Here is a 12,516-nt window from a genome sequence, read left to right on the forward strand (position 1 = left end):
GGGAAGGGGGCATCCAGTGAGAAGGGGGGGGGGGGGGGGCAGGGTCTCCAGGGGAAGGGGGCATCCATTGAGAAGGGGGGGGGGGGGGCAGGGTCTCCAGGGGAAGGGGGCATATTATCCATAGTAAGAACTGTCCGGTCTGACTCGTCCTGAAGCAGAGAAGAGTTATGTTCCCAGCATCACCTTATCTCCCAAGTTGACACTTTTACTCCCATGAGCTGACTAGCTCATTGTGCTCACACCAGTCCCTGAGCGTCACAAACTCGCCTCCCAAGTCAGTTTGCCTGACATCTGCATTCTTGTCCACACACCAAAGTTACATTTCAATGTTTCTTATCTGTTACTTTATTAAATCAATTGATCACATTCAATATTTGTATCTTAGTTATTAGCATTACAAAACATGTGTGTTTACATATTCATATTAGATATTGATTGGTATAGCAGCATTGATCAGCAGTATAATGCTATCATTTCCTCACAATCCCTCCTTTGACACCACTATGTGGTGTCAACATTAAAACTGGATATTTTAAAGTTTCATGGATCCCTCCTTTCACACCCTCTAAAGGGTGTGACAACACAAATTTAAAATATACCAGTCTGGCAGTAAAGGCAAATCAGTTGTTAACTAGGTTAAACATGCGTAAAACACTTAAGCAATGAACCAAAATACAGTCAAACTAGATGTTAAAATGCAAAATCAGTCGATAACTAGGTTAAACATGCGCATATGGTCATCAAAACAGTCAAAATTTAATATTTTTAAAGTTTTCATGGATCCCTCCTTTCACACCCTTTAAAGGGTGTGACTACACAAATTTAAAATATTATGAACCTGTGTGAGCAAACAATGGAGGTTAGTTCAGATGAGCAATAAGAAACAGTCAGTCAGATTACAGGAAGATATATATGACTTTTTTTTTTTTTCTAGAACTCACCCTCCTTTCACACCCTCTAAAGGGTGTGACGCCTTACGATCAGTCAATCTGTTAAACAGAACATTAAAAGAGTCAATACATGTAGAAAGAAACTGTTAATTCGGACAGGATATTTTAAAGTTTTCTTGGAATCCCTCCTTTCACACCCTTTAAAGGGTGTGACAACTAACACAAAATTTAAAATATCCCGTTAAGGAACACAATGCTTAGAACGATAATAATGAGACTATGCAGCGTTATGGCCAAGTGGTGTGGACACACTGGACACAGTGGGAAAACCCTAATGATGTTATAGGGGAAAACCCACCGTCACTCCACAGAGTGGACATTCGACATCCATGTACCCACGGCAGACCTGAACATACTCACAGGTCCCCTTCACCACATACATACAACTGTAGCCAAGCTTTTAGAATTGTAATAAAATAAATTTGAGAACATTGAATAACAATCAAACTGGACATTACTGATTAAGATATGTCCCAGTGTAAATAAGGACGTGATTAGTGAAAGTAAAGGGGTTCAAAAGATAATGCCGTGAGGAAAGAGAACATGGCCCTAGCGACAGCCGTCGCTCCAGTCCTGTCCACTTGTAGCCTCACAGAAACGCTCGATCTCTGAGTGAACTTCAAATTCCACCATTTCCTCCAGATAACACTGTGCCTGCTGCCCTGTTAAAGTATTGGTCAGTCTTCCAATCAGGTTCTTAGCGCAGGGTATGAAACAGCAGCTGCACATGATCAGAATGACTACCGTCGCTGTCACTGCCCCCACCACTGAGACAATAGTAGATGTCCATTTACCGAACCAGGACTGCAACATTGATGTGAAGTAGTTGTCCACTCCACTGTTCTCGGCCAGTTCCTTACTCAGAGACGTCAGTCCCTTCAATGCCCTGGATACGGAGCCATCTGGTGCAGTGTTGTTAGGGACAAATGTGCAGCACAGGGTTCCAAAAATCCTGCACACTCCGCCCTTCTCGGCCAACAACATATCCAATGCCATACGATTCTGCAGTGTCATGGTGCTGGTTTGGTCTAGCTGCTCGGCTAGTCCCCCTATAGCGACTCTAGTAAAGTTCACAAATCGTTGCTGATTGTAGTATATGTAATTTATCCACTCCATGTTTTTGTTTATCGATGGGAAGATGAACAGTGACTCAAAACCTGCCAGAATCGGATTTCTTGCCTTGTATTCGTCTGGAACTCCTCTTGGTACGCCTATAGCATCCATCCAGATACCAGAGTCAAATGATCCTTTAACTGCCCTTGTCTGTCTCTTGATGTGGCCAATACCTCTGTCTGCCAGCCTCTCGATCTCATCGGCCGTCCGTGGAATGGCATAGAATGGCATTACAAGCTGAATTGGCGCACACACTCCTGTCCAGTCATGAGGCAATATTGGATACAATGTCGTCCCACAGAGCCACCACACATCCGCTCTAGGATAATGCATTTCATTCAGAACGTCGAGTGTGTGTCCACTTGGTGCGTAAGTTTGGTTGCACTGTGTTAGGCGGCCGACATCAACGTGCCCTGACAATTTTCGAATGCAGGTGTATCTTCCATCATATGGGGTGAAATGGGGCGGCCTTGCCATGGGTACTGAGGGAAACAGCAGTTTGATAGTGGTGCAACCTTCTGGGTGTAGCTGGCTGAAAAGTTTCAACAGGCATTTGAACGTTTTTTCATCATCCCTCGGGGTGATAGGAAAAGGTACCGTTCCTAGTAGTGGCCTTGCGGTCCCGCAAGCCACACAGTTTTTAACTCTATGCTGTTCCGCAGTGTACATCATCCAGTCTACCCACTCATTTCTGTCGGCGTATCCTGTTTCAGCTACAATGGTGTCCTTGAGTGTGGTCTGTCCTGAGTTCTGGGCTTTGGTGCTGTCTGGAAATGTGTTCTTTGATATTATGATCTCAAAAGTTCTGATTGTGTCTTTTCCCTTTTCCTCCATTCCTAGACAGTAGCTTCCCCTATCTCCTTCGTAGGGATCTTTTAGGGTGACAAGCAGTGGGTTGCATGATGATTTAGGTTTGCAGTCCTTGGGAGCCTTCCCTCTGCTTATAGACAGTCTCTCCAGTTGGTTTATGTTTCCATTACTGACCCTTTTTAGCGCAGTGGCAGGCTTGTATCCCCAGTCATGTGGTCCAGTGTTCCATCCGATATCTCCCCATGAGCTACAGTGTGTGGTTATTCCCATGTAGATGTTTACTGAACTGTAGTACTCTTGACTGCCCCAATTGCATGGTAACATTTCGCAGAGGTCTACCTTCAGTGTCGCTGTTTGGCCCAGGGTGTATTTCAGGCTGCTTAGGCACTCAGTGGTTGTTTTGAGACAACCCATGGTGCAGACGAGCAGTCCCCAAAAGCACAATCTAGACATATTGATGTGTTGCCGCGGAATGTGTGAAGTGAGGAAACCGGTTGGGCTAGAAGAAGTGTCGTATGATTATTAAGCATATGATGAGTACGTCCACTTTTTCGATCTGGACTGCAGCTCTGTCTCGTTCTGTCCTCTTCCTTAAACTTCAGGTTTGTCGGTGGGTTTGTCTTCAAGGCAACACAGATCCTTTCTAACTTCCCCCAGAGTGCGGGAGGGGGCCTCCGCCGATGCACAGTGTGTGAGGTGATGCCAATGATCTCCGTTTTTTCCTCTGACTTTCAAAGCGTGGGAGGCACGTTCTGTTACCTGCCACGGACCTGTCCACCGAGGTTCAGTCCACTTTCGTTTGTGTACTTTAACTCTCACCCAGTCTCCAGGCCCTACTGCTGTGTCCTGATGCTCGTCTGCTTCCTGCTCGGCCTGCCGCACCTGTGTGGACAAAACGTTGGTAAGGTCCGTCAGTGCTTTCATATACTCAGAAGCCTCTATCTTCCATAAGTCTAGAATTGGGCCCCTGCCCCCATCCCTAGGCGGTCCTGGCATGGGTCTCCCAGTCAGCAATTCATGTGGGGACAAGTGTGTCTTTTCGGATTGGGAACTTCTCATTGACATTAGGGCTAGTGGTAGGGCATCCACCCATGACATCTTGGTGCCATAGCAGATCTTAGCAGTCTTCCGTTTCAATGTTCCGTTCACCCTTTCTACTATTCCTTGTGATGCCGGATGGTATACTGCCCCAAAGCTGTGTGTTATTCCCAACTGTTGCTCCACTTTTGCCAGGTGTTGGCTTGTGAAATGGCTGCCGTTGTCTGATCGGATTCTTGCTGGGACCCCATATCTGGGTATGAGTTCGTTTTTTAACCATTTGATCACGGAATTCGCGTCTTCTCGTCTTGTGGGTATTGCCTCCACCCACTTTGTGAATCTGTCCACCATCACCAGCATGTATCTGAAACCTCGTACTATGTTTTCTGCCCCCATGTCCGTGTAGTCTATGCATATTTCTTTAAACGGGGCCTCCGGAACCGGGAATCTCCCCATTGGGCAGGTGAAGGTTTTCTTGTCATTAAATGCCAGGCATGTGTCGCATTCGCGTACATAGTTCTCGACCAACTCCTTCATGTACGGATGCCACCAGTCTGTCTCTATGGTTTTTGTGGTTCGTCTTCTGCTTTCATGGGCTGGTCCATGCGCTTGCGCTGTCAGTATTGTCACTAATTTTGCCGGTGCTACTAATCGTCCGTCGTGTGCTCTCCACAGTCCATCTTTTTCTGTAGCTCCTTTGTGTATCCACTGGCTCTGTTCGTACACTCCTGCTTCCTTTTGTATCTCCACTAGGTCTTGTGTGGTCAGGGCTGGTCTGATTGGCTCGGCCAGACACATCAATTGCTTGGTGTATCCTCCTGCCATTTTGGCTGCTCTGTCGGCCGCATCATTTCCTTGGGCAACATGATTATTGCTTTTTTGGTGTCCTGGACATTTCATTATGGCTACCCTAGTGGGCAGCAGTACTGCCTCGAGCAGTCTCTTAAGAGTCGTGGAGTGTCTGACGGCGGTTCCATTGGTCGTAAGAAATCCTCTCCTTTTCCACTGTGGCCCGTCTACATGCACTGCTCCATGTGCATAGGCTGAGTCGGTGTAGATGTTTACGGCTTTCCCTTGGCTTAATTCCAAAGCCCTTGTGAGCCCGTGGATTTCTGCTAACTGTGCCGATGCTGGTTGTGGAATGATTTCTGCTTCCCAGGTAGTGTGATTGTTCCATTTGCCAGTTCCTTCCTGCTGAACAACTGCATAGGAGGCCACATTTCCAGTGTTTCCCTTGTAGCAACATCCGTCGCTAAACAGTGTGCTGTCCGGGTCTTTTAGTGGTGTGGTGGTAAGATCGGGTCTTATCTTCAGATCCTTCTGAGATACATATTCACAGTTGTGTGGTATGAGTTCAGCAGGATCCAACTCAGGGGCCATGTTGATGTTTCCAGTCTCATAGAAAATGTGTGGTTTTGTCAATGTCCCACATATTTTTGCTTTTCGTACTGCAGAGATGGTGAAAGCCCTTGAGGTAAGAAATGACACCACCCCATGTGTTGTGTTGACTTTTAGCGGGTGGCACATGACAATGTGTGCTGTCTTTTCGATGGCCTTGGCTAAAGCCGTCAGGTGTCTGCCGCACCCTGTTTGTCCCATTTCTACATTACTAAGTTTTGAACTGTGATACATAAGTACTCTTCTTTCTCCCTCCTTTCTCTGAAACAGAACTGCCGTAACAGTACCACCTGTTTCAGAAACATCCAGATGAAATGGTTTTGTGTAGTCCGGGGGACAGAGGTGTTCGGCCTGTCCCAGTGCTTGTTTGGTGCGGATAAATGCTTGCTCGGCCTCTGGTGTCCAGACGAGTACTTGTTGGTGTTCCCTGATTCCGGCGGTGTTGAGTATGTCCCTTAGTGGTTGGGTTAGCGACACGTAGTCAGGGATGTGGTTTCGGCTGTATCCGGTCAATCCCAGAAATGCCAGCATGTGTTTGACAATTGTTGGTTTCCCATGGTTCAAAATGGACTCCTTTTGTGAGCCTGTTAGTGTCATGCTGTTGGCTGAGATCAATCTGCCCAAATACGTGACTGTTCGTCTGGCAATCTGAGTTTTTTCTTTCTTCACCTTATATCCTTTTTCCACCAGCACTGTCAGCAATGTTCGGGTTGCTTCGAGGCACTGCTCAGCCGAGGTCGCTGCTAGTAATAAATCATCCACATATTGGATAATTACTGTCCCTTGTGGCAGGGTAATGTCTGACAGGTCATCGCGCAGCACTAAGTTAAAGATTCCCGGGGAGTCCTTGTATCCTTGTGGCATGCGGTTGTAGGTGTATCGCCGTCCATTGTATGTGAATGCAAACCAGTCCTGTACTTCTTGACGCAGCGGGATGCAGAAGAAAGCGTTCGCCAGATCTATGACTGAGAAGTGGGTTTGTTCTGGCGACAAATTCATGAGCGAGACATAGGGATCTGGTACGACCAACAGTCGCGTGTTTGTTACATCGTTGATTGGGCGGAGATCATGCACCATTCTCCATCCTTTTCCTCCTGCTTTTGGTACTGGCAGTATTGGTGTGTTCCATTGAGAGTTTGACGGCCGTATCACTCCAGCTGCTAGCAACCCGGCAATGGTCTCGCCAATCCCTTCTATCTGTTCTTCTTTGAGTTTATATTGGGGACGCCAGATTGGTGTGTCAGATGGATTCTTCAGTGTCATCCCAATCTCGCTGGTCACCCTCCCTACATCATATGGTCCTGTTGTCCACAACTTGTCTGGGACATCTTTTAGATAGTGGTCCGTGTTTGGGTGATTTGTGTGTTCCCGTCCATGGTCCCTTTCCAGCTCCACTTCTTCCATATCTCCTTCGTTGTCTTGTGTGTCAGAAATTCTCCACATGTCTCCTGCGGCGTTCACATGCAATTTTGGTGCTGTTGTGGGCAGCCATGTCATCGTCAGTGCTTTTTTCACCATTGGACCGAGACACCTTGCTTCTCCTCCTGCTGCAACTGATAGGGTGATGTGGGGCACAGATTCAGTGGTCAGTGTGTACCATGCCATCTGGTCAGGTGTTAGTTCACAATATGCTGCGACTCCTTCTTTTCCCACATATAGCAAGAAAGGGAGGGATACACATTATTAACCCAACAATGCTAAGAGATAGCGAGAGAGAGAGAGAGAGAGAGAGTTTGTCTAAAATGCGCCATGCTCGAACCTCGGCATGGCCCCATCCCGACAATGCAATAGAGAAAGGGAGAGAGAGCAAGAAAGAGAGAGAGTCTGCTTGTGAAATGTGCCCTGCTCGAACCTCGGCATAGCCCATTCCAGCAATGCAGTAGATAGGGAGAAAGAGAGAGAAAGCAAGAAAAAGAGGTTTGCTACTCCTTAAATCTCCACAAACATATTATTTACGTCTATCTCAAACAGCCAGGTGCTCCCGTCACAGTGCCGCATTCTGCCGGACCCCACCTCGTTTTCCAATAGACACACTTAGAAACAGCCAGGTGTTCCCGTCACAGTGTGACCACTGCCAGGCAACGCCCCGTACCACGTAGAAACTGCCGAGCGCTCCTGTCACAGTGCCACATTCTGCCAGACCTCACCTCGTTTCACAATAGACACAATTAGAAACAGCCAGGTGTTCCCGTCAGTGTGACCACTGCCAGGCAACGCCCCGTACCACGTAGAAACTGCCGAGCGCTCCTGTCACAGTGCCACATTCTGCCAGACCTCACCTCGTTTCACAATTACAAATGTATCATTGAGTTTGCATCAACGTTAATCTCTCTATGGACAATTTGATTCAAAGTGTGCAGCCCAGAGTCACAGTACAGTGCAGTTTAAAGACACTCACTCCTAAAAGCTAAAGTCCTAAGCTATGCAGATTTCGTTTAAACAGGCTCTGCTTACCTTATTTTTGTGGATATCCAAGTGAGTGTCAGTGAACCACAGCTGTCCCGCTCCTGCCGGCTGGGGTCCCCTTCTCAGGGACCTCTCGTCCAGATCTCTCACCCAGGCACGTCGGGGTCACCAATTGTTAAGGATAGTGTAAACTGGGTGTTGAGAGGAAGAATGATACACGGTTAAGCATCGGACCATGTTACTTGTAGTTTAATTAGTAATGATGCAATCACAAGATACACAATGAAAACAACACACCAAGATGTCCGTAGTCTAGTACAATGAATCAGTCGATGATGCAAAAGCAGTCGTCCCACCAAAACAGAGTATAAGATTAGAACGAACGAAGGCCTTCGTTGAGAAAGTGGTCGTGACAGAATATCAGAGAAAGTTCTGCCCCTCCCAAGTTCTGTCTCCCCGCCCTTGGGTGACAGATCTTGTACTCCCCAAAGAGGGAGGTCTGGTGAGTGGCCATTGGTCAGGAGACCTTGGGGTGGCTATTGTTAACCAATTAAATGTCCAGGGCGTTCATGCTGGCGCAAGGTGGGCAGTCCACGGACCTGGTGATGTTAGGAGAGGGAGGGGGCAGAGAAGACCCACAGGTCTGGTGTTGTTCAGGGAGGGGGGTGGACGAGACCCACAGGTCTGATGCAATCCAAGGGGGGGGGGGGGGGTTTGAGTTCTCCAGAGTTGAGAGCAGGTCATCTCGAGGTCCTGATGATATACGGGGTGGGGTCTTCAAGGGGAAGGGGAGAGGGTAAGACCACTCCTAGGTCAGATGATGTAAAGGGGCAGATGGGCTCCAAGGAGAAGGGGGCATCCAGTGAGAAGGGGGGGGGGGGCAGAGTCTCCAGGGGAAGGGGGCATCCAGTGAGAAGGGGGGGGGGGGGGGCAGGGTCTCCAGGGGAAGGGGGCATCCATTGAGAAGGGGGGGGGGGGGCAGGGTCTCCAGGGGAAGGGGGCATATTATCCATAGTAAGAACTGTCCGGTCTGACTCGTCCTGAAGCAGAGAAGAGTTATGTTCCCAGCATCACCTTATCTCCCAAGTTGACACTTTTACTCCCATGAGCTGACTAGCTCATTGTGCTCACACCAGTCCCTGAGCGTCACAAACTCGCCTCCCAAGTCAGTTTGCCTGACATCTGCATTCTTGTCCACACACCAAAGTTACATTTCAATGTTTCTTATCTGTTACTTTATTAAATCAATTGATCACATTCAATATTTGTATCTTAGTTATTAGCATTACAAAACATGTGTGTTTACATATTCATATTAGATATTGATTGGTATAGCAGCATTGATCAGCAGTATAATGCTATCATTTCCTCACAACAGGTAGAAAGTTAACCTGAGACATCTGACGTATGTACCTCAATCCCAGACACAGTACAGAAGCAAAATCTAAATTGAGCGGAAGAACGTAGGAGGGCAGAGCCAGGCTAGTGGTTATCAACTCTCTAACTCAACCCATATTTTTCCAATCTAAAGACATGCGCGTTCACATACAGGGGCAGTGTTTGCACCGAATGTCCAATCGCAAACATGGACAAAACAGGAGCTGCATATTTCACGCAGGAGGAGCAGACAATAATCTGTTGCTGTATTATTTTGTTGCAACCCTGTCAGTGGCAAACGATCGTGGTAGCAAATAAAAAATAAATATACAAACATCATTCAAAACGGTAAGTAGCAGTAGGCAATATTTGCATATATTTTAAGGCCAACAAGTCTAAATTGCCTGAGTCCCTTTTGGAAGATATTGGTATACAAAGGGCCTATAGAACAGTGAAATTGCTTGCAGCCAACAGAAAGAAAAAATAGGCAAAGAACTGGAGGGGCCCTCCTCCACAGGACTTCACTCCTGCTGAGGAGCTGGCCCTCTCCAGCTATCAGGGTCACCCCATGATGGAAGGAGTGGAAAGGGGAACTTCTTCAGACCCTGGTGGCAGTAGTTCGGAAACCCAGGCATATGTATGTTTCAAGTAATCTATGTGACCATGTTCATTCAACAATTATTTATGAATATTGTAGGAGTAAAATGTATTACTGTGGTGTTGCTGCCACCACCCACTGTCGTCCCACTGTGCCATACAGAGGTAACAGTGAAACTAATAGTCATACACCAGTATGTATGTAGTTGCTGAATGTTGATTAAATATACCATTTACTTTCTCAAGTGGAGGTCCTAGATGATCAGGAAACTGTCTGCCTGCCCAGAGAGCATTTTGGGGGTACGCTTTTGAGTATTCTTTACCACTTGCAACACAGATGGTGAGAGTCTGTGAACGTGTGGCTGTGATTGAAGTGTCTGTAATGACTTGCTAATGGTGGTGGTCTGAACACGAGACAGCTCATTTCAAATAGCTCATTTCAAATATGACTCAATTGATTAAATTGTTTTGGTGTTAAACTCAGCAGGAAGAGGAACTTCTTCCTCCCCCTGAGCCTAGGGCCTCCACTTCAAGGCCAAGACAAAGACACAAGGTATAAGCAATGAACCTTGAAACACAGTAGTCAAATGACACCTTCAACTTTCTCCAAGTGTGCCTTGCAAAGGGACGATGTTCCTTATTTGTTTCAGGTTGGAGCAGACAATGTGAGGGCCCTGTATAAAAGAACCCTGGAGTTCGATTATAGAGTATAGGAGGCTTTAAAAAAAAAAAAAAACAACAAGGCTGGAGATGGGTTAACTGGAATATGAGAAGAGATAGTACATGACTGAATGAAAGACACTCAACTTAATTACACTGACATTCTTTTGTTTTCCTAGGAAAGGGAGAACACATGAGGATGTATTTAAGCAATAAGCCCCAAGAGGCCGTGGTTTACGCTGATTTTAGAACAGGTAAGGGGAGTTGTTAGGCGCGACGCGAAGCAGAGTGACGAAAACCCCCTTACCTGTTCTAAAATCTGCGTAAACCACGGACTCGAGGGGCTTATTGCTTTTCTAAAACTGTTACTACACATATTTGATATGGTTTTATCGATAAAACCAATTAGAAACAAAATAGTTTAATAATACACCGTAATTCTTCCGCTACTACAAAGTATAGTTCCTACATAAATCGTTGCCACGCAACAGCCAGATGGACATCTTTGCCGTCTGTTTCAATTTGAAATATTCAATGCGTAGTAATATGGAATGTTAAAGAATGTTACGAGGACAACCTGTGAGGTTATGCTGGATTTACAACGGCATGGAACGCGATATAGCCAATCACAATCAAGGATGGGAACAACCAGTTTTAGAATTACATTTAGTCTTTTAGCAGACGCTCTTATCCAGAGCGACTTATAGTAAGTACAGGGACATTCCCCCCGAGGCAAGTAGGGCGAAGTGCCTTGCCCAAGGACACAACGTCATTTGGCACGGCCGGGGAATCGATCCGGTAACCTTCTGATTACTAGCCTGACTCCCGCTCTCACCGCTCAGCCATCTGACTCCCTTTGACTCCCTTTGACTCCCTTTGACTCCCTTTGACTCCCTTTGACTCCCTTTGTATTTTTTCAACTTTTTTCTACGTTTTTGTCTTTCTATACCTTTTTGTGGCTTTTATGTTGTGCCTTTAGAGTCTTTTGTGGGGGTTTTCACCATTTCTTTCTTTCAATGTCCTATTTATTCTTTTTGAAAAATGCTTTAAAAGTGAATGAAACATCCAAATTCAATGAAAGTAGTGAAATGATCCTTTATGTAACTTGTGAAGAGAGTAGCATACACATTGTTCTTTTTGGTTTTAAATGTTTTGGTTGAAGGAAACCCAAATTTCTGATATGGAAATTATTAGAAAATGGGTCAAAGCAAGCCAAGGATAACAGCAGGGGTTAAGGGGAGACACCCCAGTGAATAGGAATAACATATCACCATGACACTACATAAAAGTACCCGTTGCGAAATAAAGCGAAGCCATGCATACAGTCTGTGGGACAGTGAGCGTACGCCTTCGATGTGTTACATTGGTAACTCGGCTCAAGAAGCTGGAAAAGATATGTAATTCCCTCAGCTGAGAATTTATATCTTTCATAAAGATAATCATCTGGGAATGACAAATGGATTTATCGGTCTCTAAATGTTTCTCTAAATTATTTTCATTCTAAGCATTGCTAGTCTATGTACCTTTAGCATAGTTAGAACTCATATTAAATGTTTTAAGATTCCTACTGTATGCACCTTCCTGCCAAAGGAAAGTGCTTGTCTGTGCAAACTTTCATGGCGATTAAAACCCTTTCTGATTCTGATGTTCTGGCTCTTCTGAGCACACCTCTCACTATCCGGGCACCAAGCTCCACAGGATCTTCTATGAACGGTGACGCCATTCTCCTCAAGAATTAGTTAGTGGGTGTCATGTACTGAATGTCACCACTAGGCTACCGTAGTGGTGACCGACTCACACACAGACCTGGAAGTCCAGGATCGAGATGCTGAACAAAAGGCAAAGTCCAAGGTGTACGCTGATGCACGGCGAGGTGCTCAGTACTCAACTGTGAATGTAGGGGACGAAGTTCTACTCCATCAAGACAAGGTGGTCTCAAGTTCACAACTAACTTCAACGCCACGCCGCAGTAGGTGGTTAGCAAAACGGGGAACTGTGTGGTGGTTGAGTCTCCGGCGGGGGTGAGGTACATCAGAAATACATCCTTTGTTAAAAAGTATGTCAGCAGGACACCATTACAAACATCAGCAGAGGAGCTACAGGCACAGGATGTGCAGATGGCTGACGCTGACACGAAAGAACAACCAGCCATGTCTGTGTCAGTGAA

The sequence above is a fragment of the Hypomesus transpacificus genome, chromosome 11, assembly GCF_021917145.1.
Source record: "Hypomesus transpacificus isolate Combined female chromosome 11, fHypTra1, whole genome shotgun sequence".
Lineage (NCBI taxonomy): Eukaryota > Metazoa > Chordata > Actinopteri > Osmeriformes > Osmeridae > Hypomesus > Hypomesus transpacificus.